Consider the following 14637-nt stretch of genomic DNA (forward strand, 5'->3'; position numbering starts at 1 on the left):
GATTTTGTTAGCTTAATTGTTCTTGAATACGCTGCTTGAAAACATGATAAGTTTTTTTCTTAAAAAAAGATACCTTTAAGCCCTGGCTCAGGTTTGTCAATATCTTGACATCAGATGCCCCTGTTCACAGTGGGCCCCACTCATGCTCTGCCCGGCATGTGCCAGGAGGTGGCCGGCACCACAGGTGGAGCCCAGAGACGGATCTGGGTCTGCGCCTGCCCGCCCGTCTTAGCTGGGTGGCCCTTAGCAGGTTCCTCAGCCTCTCAGAGCCTCAGTTTCCTCGTCAGTAGCATGTGCACAATAGTACCTGCCTTGTGTTGTTCTGAGGCCAATTCATGGAAAACTCTCAGTGCAACCTGGCATGCTGTAAGTGCTCCAGAAATGCAAGGATGTTGTTCTTAACTCCATAAACACTTTACACGCCTTCATGCATGTTTGCTTCATAACAATGCTGTACATGTAAGGCATGGCTGGGCCCAGGCTCAGTAACATCCAGAACTATATGGAAAGAGACACAACTTTCCTACGCATCAGTGGGAAGCAGGGCCCTGGAACGGGAGCCAGGAGTGGCTCCTGTCCCCAAGCGCGTCCTTCACTCCCTCTCTCACCGTGGGCCACCAGCCAGCACGAGAGCAGGAAAACAAGTGTCTAAGCTTGATGGGAATAGCAAATGGGTCTCATGTGGTTTTAAGTTACGAAAAAGAAAATTTAAATGTCAAATGCCCCGGTTCTTGGCACAAACTAAAACGAGATGATATGAAAGGCGGTGATTACCCCTGAACGGAAGTCCATGGAGAGCCGCGGCCGCAGCAGCAGCAAGAACAACCGATGGCTGTGACGTGGCCCTTCTCGCCCCTGCCGCGCCTTACAGCCACGCCGTGCAGAGACCCCTCGACCCTCACAGCCTCCTCAGCACGTTGCGAGGTCCTGAGGGGCGCCCGGCGCGGGTGTGCAGCTTGCGCCGAGGGTCCTTGGGCAGCTGCGGTCCTGTGCTGCAGGCGTTCCTAGCGTGTGAGCGGTTTGGCCTTGAAGTGAAGGCTGGACTCACTGGCTCCGCGAGCGTTTGGTGAGCCCGCCGGCATGCGGGCTCTGCGGGCTGCTGGGCAGCTGGTGCAAGCAAGGAGCAGGCCTCGCAGGCTCGTGGGGGCAGGCGCGCCAGCGACTAGGGCACAGGGCACGGCGCGGGCATGAGGAGTGCCCAGCTGGCCTGTGGCGCAGAGGAAGTGCTGGCTCTTCCAGGGAGCGCAGCAGCAACCAAGGAAGAGCTCCTGGAAGAGGGGGCATGCAATCCTGAGACCCGCAGAATGAGTGGGTCCCACAGCTGGACTGGCAGAAGCTGTAAAGTCTGGTGATGCTGAGTGTCGGTGGTCTGTGAAGTGGTGGGTCCCTGCCCGCGACAGTGGGAATGCACATTGGCCCCACTGCCCTGGACAGCAGCGTGGCGCCCTCTGTGCCCACCGAAGACCAGCGACTTTACTGATGGAGTTAGTGCTGGTGGTGGCCTCGGGCCACATGGGCAAGGACATTCATGGCCATGTTGTAGCCCAAACAATTGGAAACCAGCTGAACGTCCTCAGCAGGAGACCCCGCGTTGGGATACTGGTTCGTCCACTTAACTGTCTGAGACAGCTCCCTGCTTCAAGACCAGTGAAATCTCCCACCCACACCGAGGGGAGAACAGTACAGAAGGACAGGTGCTTGTGACGCCCTTCTGAAGCTTAGAATAGCACTGAGCTCAGGGATCAGACTGCTGCATGGGGTGCAGACACGAGGGACTGAGTGTGCCTGGCCAGGACTCGGGCACCTGTCGGGCTGAGAGGCCTGGGAGGTGAGGGTACCCAAAGAGCTTGACTTCTATCTGCAATGCTTTACTTCTTTAAAAAAAATTTTTTTAAAAAAGATCTGAGCTGGTCAGAATGGCTCACACCTATAAGCTCAGCACTCTGGGAGGCCCAGGCAGGACGATTGCTTAAGGTCAGGAGTTTGAGACCAGCCTGAGCAAGAGTGAGACCCTGTCCTCTCCTAAAAACAGATAAATTAGCAGGGTCTGGTGGTGCCTGCCTGTGGTCCCAGCTACTTGGGAGGCTGAGGCAGGAGGATCCCTTGAGCCTAGGAGTGTGAGGTTGCAGTGAGTTACGATGACACCACTGCACTCTAGTCGGGGTGACAGAGCAAGACTGCCTCAAAAAAAAAGTTAAAAAAAAATATATATATATATATCTGAAGCATGGAAGAAAACCATTAGAGTTTTGCAGAGTTTGGTGGAGGGCCTGTAGCTGTTTATTTTAGTCCCTGTGCTTGTCTTTATGTTCCAAATGGTTCATAATGTTTAAAAATGCTTTTTAAAGAACAGGTAGGTGTTCTGACTCTTGACCTGACAGCTGGTTACCCAGGTGTCCTTTTATAATGATTTGTTACACTGTTCTTTTGTTCTATGTGCTTTTCTTTATGGATGTGACATTTCACAGTTTTCAAAAGTTAAAAGGAATGAGTAGGCGAGAGGCTGGGGTCAGGCAGTCCCAGGCAGAGGAGCCGGCCTGAGCAAAGGCCTGGGAGCGGCCAGAGCCGGCGTGCAGCTCCCCTCAGCTGGCCTGCGTGGATGGCGCCTGGCACTGCTGGGGCCCGGCCGGATTTAGTCCCTATTCGCCCTGCCCTGCGTGAGGCTGGATCAAGAGTGAGCTCTCGGGAGGGGGAGCCAACTGGAGGTGAGACAGTGGGTTTAATGAAGTGGTTTAACCACCGCTCGGTGCGGTAAGAGGTGGTTGCTGAGGCCTGCAGGTGCTTGTTATTGTGAGCCTGGCATTTCTTGGCGGAGGTGGCAAGCGCTGGCTGTGCTGATGGAGGAACTTGTAGCAGTAGCAGCTTGACAGCCCATCTGGGCAGAGAGGGTGGAGTGGGCCACGGCGGGGCACACAGGAGCTGGGCCCATGGAGGCGCCACTGCCCGCTCCCCAACAAGCCCCGCAGGTATTTCCGGAGGCTTTTGGAAGGCCGGAGGAGACGTAGCGTGGGCAGGGGTGATGGGAAAGGTGAGAGTTTTTCTGGAGGAAGCAAAAGAAAACTTGAAGAGAAGAGGAAAACGTTTTCTTTCTGCACAGGCGGTGGGAGGCCAGACCAAAGCACTGCGCTGCGGGCCGGTGGGCGCTGCGCCGGGCACGGGGCACCTGGCACAGGGAGGTGCTGGCGACTTCTCTGACAAGGCATCTTACTAGGAAAACAGGCATTATACAAACAGAATAGAGAATGATTCTGCCCCAGACTAAGAAACAAAGCATGACAGATAAAATCGCAGCCCTGTTCCGCCTCCCAACACACACCCACACCCACACCCACCCCCCGTTCCCTCTGTGTCCCCAGAGGGAACCACTTTTAATGTCTGGAGCATCTCTCTATACCACAGGCCAGCGGCATCCTGAACATAACCTAGAGAATTCTTTCCCACTTGTTTTTAAGCTTCAGATAAATAATGTTTGTGCTTTAGACAATCCTCCTGCCATTCACTCCCCCCACATGCTTTCGAAATTGATCTTTGCCAAGCCCTGTAGCTAAAGTGCATTTCTTTTCTTTTTCTTTCTTTCTTTTTTTTTTTGGTAACAGCTTTATTGATATATAATTCAAACACCATACAATTCACCCATTTAAACTGTACAATTTAATGAGTTTTAGTATATTCATAAAGTTGCATGACCCTCACCACGATCGATTCTAGGGCATTTTCATCACCCAGAAAGAGCCCCCACACCCTTTAGCCATCCACCCCAGTACTCCCACATTCCCAACTCTAAGCAACCTCTAATTTACTTTGTCATTATAGATTTGCATTTAAAATAAATGGAATCTTACAATATGTGGCCTTTTGTGACTGGCAAAGTGCCTTCCTTTCCATGGCGTATGGCATTCCGTCATACAAACTTAACACAGTTTATCCAAGTGTAAGTGATGTGGAATTCTGCTTTCAGCCAAGATGAAGTAAAAGGGACAATATTTACCTTCCTGCCTGAAAAACCTAAAAAAGAAAACTCAGACAAAATGGGTGAAACAGCAGTTCTGAAGACACTGCACATCCGGCAGCAAAGCACACCGATCTCTGAGAGCAGGAGCAAAGGGTCCAAGCCCTACCCGCCCCAGCGCCACTGCCCACAGGTGGTCTCCAGGCTGCAGCACGTGGAGGGAGAACCCAGGTGGAGCCCGGTGATTCCCCAAGTTGAGAAGATGAAGCTGCTAGTCCAGGAATGCCAAGGTGACTAGAATTCACGATGTACCCTACGGGGGACCGGAGCCCAGAGAGAGAGGCCTGGAGATCTGCAGAGGCACCTGCTCAGGTTTCCAGCCGAGTAGCGGCCACTGCATGTACCTGGGGAAACATCTGAATGGATTAGAGGGAGCAATCCTTAGAACTCACGCAGGGTTGGGAACAGTGCCAGAGTGGAAAACCTCATAATTAAGGGGTCACTGCATAGAGTACCCAGAGAGGTTTTTGCCTCAGTAGCAGATAAAAATTAACCCTAGACTAAAACACTGTTCTTGTCTTACCTAACAAAGCTTAGAAGCAAGACCCAAAAGGATGAAACTATTTCCAAGACATTTAACCACATCCTAGAACAAAGCCTAAGAATATTTATGAGAATACAAAAAATATCCAGTACCCAGTAAGGTAAAATTCATAATGTCTGGCACCCAATCAAAAATGTTCAGGCATGAAAAGAAATAGGAGAAATATTAATCCATTGAAACTGACCTAGAACCAACAGAAATAATGGAATTAGCAGACAAGGACATTAAAACAGTTACAACCGTATTCCATATGTTTGAAAAGTAGAGACATGCAAGATATAAAAAAGACCCAAACCACACTTCTAGAGATTTAAACTATGATGTCTGAGATGAAAAATGTGTCAGATAGGATTAATAGCAGATTAAATTTTATATTTAATTATTTATTCTTTTTTTTTTTGAGACAGAGTCTCACTTTGTTGCCCAGGCTAGAGTGAGTGCCGTGGCGTCAGCCTAGCTCACAGCAATCTCAATCTTCTGGGCTCAAGCGATCCTACTGCCTCAGCCTCCCCAGTAGCTGGGAATACAGGCATGTGCCACCATGCCCGGCTAATTTTTTGTATATATATTTTTAGTTGGTCAATTAATTTCTTTCTATTTTTAGTAGAGATGAGGTCTCACTCTCACTCAGGCTGGTTTTGAACTCCTGACCTCGAGAAATCCTCCCACCTCGGCCTCCCAGAGTGCTAGGATTATAGGTGTGAGCCACCATGCCTGGCCAGCAAATTAAATTTTAAAGATGAAAAGATTAGCAAACTTGAAATAAAAACTATCCAAAATAAAATCTAGGGAAAAAGAGAATTTTAGAAATGAACAGAGCATGGGGGGGGGGTTGTGGAACAATTTCAAGCAATCTAATATATTTGTAATTGAACTTTCTGAAGGAGGAGGGGCTGGGGTAAAAAAAAATGAGGATATAGTGGCAGGAAATTTTCCTAATTTGATGAAAACTATATAAACCCACAGATCATAGAAACTTAATGAGCCCCAAGCACATAAACACAAGGAAAACTATACCAAAGTGCATAAAAATTAAATTGCTAGGTTGGGTGCTGTGGCTTACGCCTGTAATCCTAGCACTCTGAGAGGCCGAGACAGGCGGATCATTTGGACTCAGGAGTTCAAGACCAGCCTGAGCAAGAGCAAGACCCCATCTCTACTAAAAAAATAGAAATAAATTAGCTGGACAACTAAAAAAAAATCTATATATATAAAAAAATCAGCCGGACATGGCTGCACACGCCTGTAGTCCCAGCTACCCGGGAGGCTGAGGCAGGAGGATTGCTTGAGCCCAGGAGTTTGAGGTTGCTGTGAGCTAGGCTGACATCACAGCACTCTAGCCTGGGCAACAGAGTGAGACTGTGTCTCAAAAAATAAATAAATAAATAAATAAATAAAAATAAATAAATTGCTAAAACCAGTGATAAAGAGGAAATCTTAAAAACAGCCAGAGACGGGTGGATTGCTCGAGGTCGAGGTCGGGAGTTCGAAACCAGCCTGAGCAAGAGCGAGACCCCGTCTCTACTATAAATAGAAAGAAACTAATTGGCCAACTAATATATATAGAAAAAATTAGCCGGGCATGGTGGCTCATGCTTGTAGTCCCAGCTACTTGGGAGGCTGAGGCAGCAGGATCGCTTGAGCCCAGGAGTTTGAGGTTGCTGTGAGCTAGGCTGACGCCACGGCACTCACTCTAGCCTAGGCAACAAAGCGAGACTCTGTCTCAAAAAAAAAAAAAAAAACAGCCAGAGAAAAAGTCATGTTACATGCAGAAGAACAAAAATAAAGATGACGACAAATTTCTTTTTAGTAACAATGCAAGTAAAAGACAATGCAACAACATCTTTAAAGTTCTAAAACAAAAACACTTGCCAACCTAGAATTCTATGGCAAACAAAAATATCTTTCAGCTGGGCGCAGTGGCTCACGCCTGTAATCCTAGCACTCAGAGAGGCCAAGGTGGGAGGATCGCTTGAGCTCAGGAGTTTGAGACCAGCCTGACCAAGAGTGAGACCCCTTCTCTACTAAAAATAGAAAAATTAGCCCTGCCTCATGCCTGTAGTCCCAGCTACTCGGGAGGCTGAGGCAGGAGGATCACTTGTGCCCAGGCGTTTGAGGTTGCTGTGAGCTATGATGATGCCACTGCACTCTAGTCTGGGCAACAGAGCAAGACTACCTGAAAAAAAATTTAAAATAAAAAGTCTTTCAAAAACACGGAGGTCATAGAGTTTTCCAGACATTCAAAGCTGAAATCATTCATCTCCAGCATTTATAAAAAATATTAACGGAAGTCGAAGTCCTTCAGGCAGAAGAAAAGTGATTCCAGATGGAAATATGGATCTACCCAAAGGAACAAAAAGACCAAAACAGTAACTACATGGACGACTGCTGTAGTATTGAAGCTTCAGTGAGGCCTTATCTGAAATTGCCAAGGCAGGCAAATTAGTTCCAGAGGTCACATGATTTAACATTCCATTGTATAAGTAAATGTCATTACTGTTATGAGTATACACAAGACAATAAAACTGTTTGTGTAGATAATGCGATGTAGGAAATCTTCAGCAGTGCATCTGTGCATGAAACTTTCTCAACCACAATAATGAAGTTTTCTCAGATCAATGTATTATCATTTTGCTACTCATTTCTCCAGTTACCTACTCTATTGCTCAGCAGCCATTGGTGTGGCACCTGCCCTGAACAGAGCACCGTGCCTGCCTCTGTGAAGAAAATAAAGATGAACCAGAAAATTACCCAGGCTTTAAGGATTTCGTAATCTATAACAATCTACAATGCAATCTATAATCTATTGCCATAATGGAAGGTAATAAATACAGAGGAAGGAGGGAGATAGTTCTCCCCACCAGAGATCTAAGGAAGACCATTACCTAGGTAACCCTTTGAAGCATGAGAATTTAGAAATATTTAGTTAAGAAAGGCCGCAACTTATTTTTTGTTTGTTGCAATCTCTGATGAACATATTAAATTTCTGGTTAAAATATTAAAATTTCTCCTTCTGCTTGATCCCTCTGCTGTCTTTCACTCTACTATGCTTGAAACTGGAGAGAGTGGGGGGGAGCTCAGCTAGTAAGAGGGGGAGTCTTCTTTGGGCGGGCACGTGGCGGCTTACGCCTGTAATCCTAGCACTTTGGGAGGCCAAGGTGAGAGGATTGCTTGAGGCCAAGAGTTCGAGACCAGCTTGAGCAACACAGCAAGACCCTGTCTCCACAAAAAATTAAACAATCAGCTGGGTGTAGTGTCGTGTACCTGTAGTCCCAGCTACTTAGGAGGCCAAGCCAGGAGGATCACTTGAGCCTGGGAGTTGGAGGTTGCGGTGAGCTGTGATCATGCCATTGCACTTCAGTCTGGGCGACAAAGTGAGACATTGTCTCACACACACAAAAAAGACGCCACTTTGGGCTTGCATGAAGATTTCTCAGATTTGTGGGAGATGTGAACAGGAAGACAATGGTTTGGTTTGGGAGGTCTAGGAACTGGTGGAAAGTCTGATTAATGTTATACCTCGGGTACTCTATGAGTCTATCTTTTTCGTTTGTTTTCTCTTGGTTTAGTAAACCTTTTTGGAGAACTAGCCTGTCTTGTCTGGGCTAAAGAAAGCCACAGAAAGGCTGTGTCTTGGTCATGGGACTTAGTATGAATACCTGTGGAGACACCCTGTTCTGTTCAGCCAAGTTTGGGAAACCCCTGGCCTGAAGGACATGGATTAGGGCGTGCTCATCTTTAGGGCCCCGTCAGCACAGGGCCTTGGTAACGGAAAGTACTCAACAAAATAGTGGTTGGTGAAGAGAAAAAATTCCTCTTCCTGCAAAAGTGAAATAAGAAGTCTCTTCAGTTTTTTCAGACATAGTTGGGGCCTGAATTAATGAAGTTAGCTTTGATTAACTGAGATGTAAGGTAAATGTTCATTCATTCACTCAATAGCTACTTGTTTTGGGCAAGTTCATGTATGAGCATAAAAATGTGAAGTTCCAAATGAGTGATCTCAAATGAATTTTTTGTTGAAGTAAAATGTATATAACGCAAAATTTACTATTTTTAAACATTTGTAAGTACACATTAAGTACATTTCAGGCCGGGCGTGGTGGCTCACGCCTGTAATCCTAGCACTCTGGGAGGCCGAGGCGGGTGGATTGCTCGAGGTCAAGAGTTCGAGGCCAGCCTGAGCAAGAGCAAGACCCCATCTCTACTATAAATAGAAAGAAATTAATTGGCCAACTAATATATAGAGAAAAAATTAGCCGAGCATGGTGGTGCATGCCTGTAGTCCCAGCTACTTGGGAGGCTGAGGCAGGAGGATCGCTTGAGCCCAGGAGCTTGAGGTTGCTGTGAGCTAGGCTGACGCCACGGCACTCACTCTAGCCTGGGCAACAGAGTGAGACTCTGTCTCAAAAAATAAAAGTGCATTTCATTATTGTGCAAGCATCACTACCATCCATCTCCAGAACTTTTTCATATACCCAACTGAAACTCCATACCCCTTAAAAAAAACCCGCTGTTCTCCCTCCCCCTCACCCCTGGCAACCAGCATTCTACTTTCTGTCTCTATGAATGTTTCCTATTCTATGTTCCTCATATAAGTGGAATCACACAGAACTTGTCCTTTTGTGTCTGGCTTATTTCACTTGGTATAATGTCTTTGAGGTATATCCACATAGCATGTGTCAGAATTTCAGAATTTCCTATCTTTTTAAGGCTGAATAGTACTTAATAGGCCTATATCCATGAAAGAAATTGAATTTGAAGTTAAAAACCTTCCCACACGGAAACTTTCCCACAAACCTTCCAGGTGTGGTGGAACACCTGTAGTCCCAGCTACTTGAGAGGCTGAGGCAGGAGGATTGGTTGAGCCCAGGAGTTCCAGGCTGCAGTGAGCTAGGCTGAGCAACAGAGCAAGACTCCATCTCAAAAAAAAAAAAAGTTCCATTCTAAGGTGTTCTAAGCAAAGAAGAAAAAAAAGAAAAAGAAAGAAAACTCCAGCCCCAGATGGCTTCACTGGAGAATTCTATGAGACATTTAAGGAAGGAATAATATCAATTCATCAATTCTACAAATGAGTGATATACAAGATTTTTTTTTTTTTAAACTGGATGTTATAGAGCAGAGGGCAAAATCTGCACGTATCTACTTGTTTTTTGAGACAGTCTCACTCTGCCACCCGGTCTAGAGTGCTGTGGCATCAGCTTAGGCCACAACAACCTCCAACTCCTGGGCTCAAGCGATCCTCCTGCCTCAGCCTCCTGAGATGCATGAATCTACTTAAAGGTAAAACAGGAATCCTCAGAGACATGTTGGGCATGGGACAAGCAGCTTTGGGCTCTCCTCAGATGCCTGGGATTCTGTTTCTTATTTCTCTTGAGGACACCTGGACCAAAGAGGGCAGGGCTTTCTTGTGACCTCTCAGTTATTGGTAAGGGAGCCAGGACTGGAGCCTGGGCCCAAGTCTGCCTGTCTGTCATCCCAGCCCATCTGTGTGTCTAATACCTGGAGATCGGGCCTGAGTATTACCTGAGATGTGAAGAGTCCAGTCCTCTGCAAGGTAGGGACTGTGACGATACCCTGTCTTATCAAGGAAGAAGGAAGGAAGCAGAGGCCCTTCCAATGGGTGAGGGACAGCCTGAAGCCATGCAGGGCTGGGATCTGATTCACCTATGATTGAGGGGTCCTGGTCCCCTGGTGTTCAAGGCCCTTCTCCTGACCTCATTTCACCTCTCTGTACCTGAGTCTTCTGGTCACACTAGATGTTTACTATTTCCCAAATAGGCCAGCCACCCTGCCCACACCCTTCCCCCACAGTACACGCCCAGTCAAAACCCAGTGCGCACTGCAGGCTCGGCCACGGGGCCCTCTCCTCCCGGGAGCCTTTCCTGACCACCACCTCCCAGCCCCATCCAGCTCCCTCTTGCCCTCTTTGGTCACCATTCTCTTCCTATTGCCAAACCGACGTTTGTCTTCCTCCGTCCTAAGTGCTAGGCGCTGACCCAGACTGGGGTGGGAGTAGGAGGCAGGAGAAGTGGGAGGGACGTTGAGGAACTGAGAGTAGCTGGGCTGGGGCTGGGGCGATGGCTTGAGATAAGGCGGAAGAGGCCAAGCTTCATCCACTGGGGAGCCATGGGGAGGAGGATGTGTCTGAGCAGAAGTGCCATTGCATCAGATTCTGGAAGGTTCCCTTGGGCTGCTGTGTAGAGAATGAGCTGGGGGAGGAGAGGTCAAGAGGCATCTGGCCCAGGATGAGGGCATGTGGCACTTGGGATCATTTAGGAAGTAAAATCACCAAGGGTTGGTTAACAGACACAAAAGTGCAGCTGGATAGGAGGAGTAAGTACTAGTGCACTAGAAGGCGGCCATAATCAACAACAACGTATTGTGTATTTTCAAATAGCTAGAAGAACAAATTTGGAATGTTCCCAACAAAAGGAAGTGATAAATGCTTGAGGTGTTGGATATGCTAATTACCCTGAATTAATCATTAAACATTGTATACATGTATCAAAATATCACACTGTATCTCATAAATATGTACAATTATTGTGTCAATTAAAAATTATAACCTGGGCGTGGCGGCGCACAGCTGTAATCCTAACACTTTGGGAGGCTGAGGCTGGAGGATCGCTTGAGGTCAGGAGTTTGAGACCAGCATGACCAAAGCGAGACCCCCATGTCTACTAAAACTAGAAAAATTAGCTAGCTGTGGTGGCTCACGCCTGTAGTCCCAGCTACTTGGGAGGCTGAGGCAGCAGGATTGCTTGAGCCCAGGAGTTTGAGGTTGCTGTGAGCTAGGCTGACGCCACGGCACTCACTCTAGCCTGGGCAACAAAGCAAGACTCTGTCTCAAAAAAAAACAAAAACAAACCAACAAAACTGTTCAGTTGTCCCTTCCCCCCATGAAAACACGTAAAAACATACTTGTTGAATGTTCAGATCTGAAACCACTGAAGGGAGCATAAAAAACATACCATGTACAATTTGGTAGTATACTCATAAACCCCTCCTTTGGTACTTTAATGAAGACTGATGCAGAAACAGACATTTTTGGGGGAAAGCATTTGCCAATGTTGGAAACTGCTGCTCTTTGGGAGGTGAAACCCACGTAAAGGATGGGACTCTGGGCTTTCTCCTACCTGGGGCTTGGATATGTGTTCAGGTGGAGTCAGTACCCTGCTGATGAATTTCTGCTATTTTGAGACAGAGTCTCGCTCTGTCACCCAGACTGGAGTGCAGTGGTGTGTTCACATCTTACTGTAACCTTGAACTCCTGGGCTCAAGCCTCATCCTCCTGCCTTAGCCTGCCCACTAGCTGGGAATACAGGCATGTGCCACCATGACCAATTAATTAAAAAAATGCTTTGGCCAGGTGTGGTGGCTCATGCCTGTAATACTAGCACTCTGGGAGGCCGAGGTGGGAGGATTGCTTGAGCTCAGGAGTTCAAGAAGAGCCTTAGCAAGAGCGAAAGAGCGAGATCTCATCTCTACTAAAAGAAAAAACAAAATAGAAAAATTAGCCAGGCATGGTGGTACATACCTGTAGTCCCAGCTACCTAGGAGAATCGCTTGAGCCCAGGAGTTTGAGGTTGCAAAAGTTTTATTTTTTTCTTTTTACAGACAGGGGTCTCACTATGTTGCCCAGGCTGGTTTTTGTTTTTTGTTTTTTAAAGACTGAGTCTCACTCTGTTGCCCAGGCTAGAGTGCTGTGGCATCAGCCTAGCTCACAGCAACCTCAAACTCCTGGGCTCAATCGATCCTTCTGCCTCAGCCTCCTGAGTAGCTGGGACTACAGGCATGCGCCACCATGCTCGGCTAATTTTTTCTATATATATTTTTAGTTGGCCAATTAATTTCTTTCTATTTTTAATAGAAACGAGGTCTCGCTCTTGCTCAGGCTGGTTTCAAACTCCTGACCTTGAGCGATCCTCTCACCTCAGCCTCCCAGAGAGCTAGGATTACAGGCACGACCCACCGTGCCCAGCTCTCATGCTGGTTTTGAACTCCTGTCCCCAATTGATCCTCCCGCCTCGGCCTCCCAAAGTGCTGGGATTCCAGGTGTGAGCCACTGCGTCTGGTCTCTGTTCCCTTTCTAAAGAACCCTCCCTCTTCTCATTTAAATCCCAGATATTCTCAGATTATTTTCATTTTTTTCTTAAAGTTCCAACATCCATATAGGGTGGCCCTAGGAGAGGATGAGTGAACCATGAACTTGGCAGATTTGGAGGCTGCTTTGGACTGATTTGTGTGTCCCCCCAAATCATATGTTGAAGCCCTACCCCCTAATGAGACTGCATTTGGCGATGGGACCCCTAAGGAGGTAATTTAGGCTAAATGAAGGCCTACGGGCAGGCCCTGATCTGACAGGTTAGGGTCCTTCTCAGAAGGGGCACGGCAGCAGTGAGGGCACAGCGGGAGGCGGCATCTGCAAGCCAGGAAGAGAGCCATACAGAAACCTAGCTGGCCCGCACTTGATTTTGGGTTTCCCAGCCTCCAGAACCGTGAGAAACAAATCTCTGTTGCTGAAGCTCCACAGTGTGGAGCATTTCATTACAGCAGCCCCCGGGCTGCTCCCTGAGACCCCAGTCTCCAGAGGGCAGCAGCAGGACCCTGACCCCCAGGACGGCCCTTTTGTCTTGCCAGCTGGACCAAAGTGCTCGTTCTTCCCAAGGCTGTGCCTGACCTAGGAACCAAAACCAAAAACTAGTGCCAATACAGAGCCCAGGGGGCCAGCCTGGGACAGGACACAGGGGAGCCCAGGCCCACAGGCAGAGGTCGCCCTGAAGGGCAGGAGGCAGGACAGGCTGTTTGGTTTTTCCTCCGTGGCAGGACCTCAACTCCCACCACACCCACCCACCTGGGGAGGGGATCTTCCGCGAGAGTAAGGGGACAGCCGTGGCCCCAGCCCTGCAGCAAGAGGTGTCTGTGTGGATCTCAGCCACGGGGGTTGCTGATAAAGGCTACAGAATTTCCTTTTGGGGATGACGGAGACGTTCTGGGATTGATTGTGGTGATGGTTGCATAACTCAGTGAATATAAAAAACCCCACTAAATTTGCAGTACTTGCAAAAGGTGAATTGTACGGTACGTGCATTATATCCCAATGAACAGCACAACAGGGCTGTTAATGACAATCATGACAAAGTATAACAGCTAAGTGTGCTCAGGCCACAGGCCACGCTGACTCCACCGCCAGCCCGGGCTGCTCCTGGTAGAGCCCTGTGCTTCCTGAGTGCCCGTGGTCACGCAAGCACAGTGCTAAAGGCCACTCGCCCAGCCAGGTGCCTTCATCTAAGAGGAATTCCAACTTCAGGTGTTACAGCTTTTAGAATTTGTCTAGCAGGTTTTCCCGTCCTCACCAGAAACCCCCCTGACTCCAAAAAAAACCCAAATTTCAACTTTGGAGGCCTTCCTTATCTGTCTGGCCACATGCCACCTTGTGGCCATGTGGTGTTGAGAACAGTGGCCTCGGCCTTCCCCTTTGCCGGCTGGGCTGGGAGGGCGTCCGCCAGTACCAGGAACGTCTGTCCTGGGCGATGGTGGGGCCCAGAGGCCCTGCCCGGCTGCCTGTGCCAGGAGGCGCAGCCGGGCCGAGACATGACAGCGTGGGCAGTCTTGGCTTCGCATCCGCCGACCAGGGGCTGAGGGTGGGCATCAGGGTTCTCAGGCTCCCAGAGCGCCCAGCTGCCTGGGCATCTGGCACGTTCAGCACTGGGCACGGTCTACACTCAGTCCTCCCAGCAAAAAGAGGCAGTTTCAAGGGCTCATATGGCTCCTGGGTCCTCAAGTGTCCCAGTTTCCTGTGCCTGTGGTGGCCCAGCACTGGGTCTGGTGACAGGGCCAGGGCCTCAGGAGTCCTGCTGAGCCCTCTCCTCCCTCAGAGGCTGTGTGGGCCTTGGAGAGGCCAGGCAGGCTGGGTGAGGCAGCTGCCCCTCCCACCCCCCTGCTTTGGGTTATCCAGGGGCCCCCACAGCCAACCTGCAGGCCTGGGCAAGTGCCCATGGCTTGGGTGCCCTGTCCCACCATTTGCTTCTAGAATCTTCTCTGCATGTGCCTGTAGGCTCTGGAGATGCACCAGATCTGAGCT

The 14637-nt window shown here is 48.7% G+C and overlaps 1 non-coding gene across 1 annotated transcript; it reads left to right on the top strand.

The window, feature by feature from the left end:
• Positions 1-13861: 13861 nt before the first annotated feature.
• Positions 13862-13921, top strand: LOC142875406 (U7 small nuclear RNA). The gene has a single exon (XR_012922763.1). It is a non-coding gene; the product is annotated as a U7 small nuclear RNA (small nuclear RNA).
• The last annotated feature ends 716 nt before the right edge of the window (positions 13922-14637 follow it).

The sequence above is a fragment of the Microcebus murinus genome, chromosome 1, assembly GCF_040939455.1.
Source record: "Microcebus murinus isolate Inina chromosome 1, M.murinus_Inina_mat1.0, whole genome shotgun sequence".
Classification (NCBI taxonomy): domain Eukaryota; kingdom Metazoa; phylum Chordata; class Mammalia; order Primates; family Cheirogaleidae; genus Microcebus; species Microcebus murinus.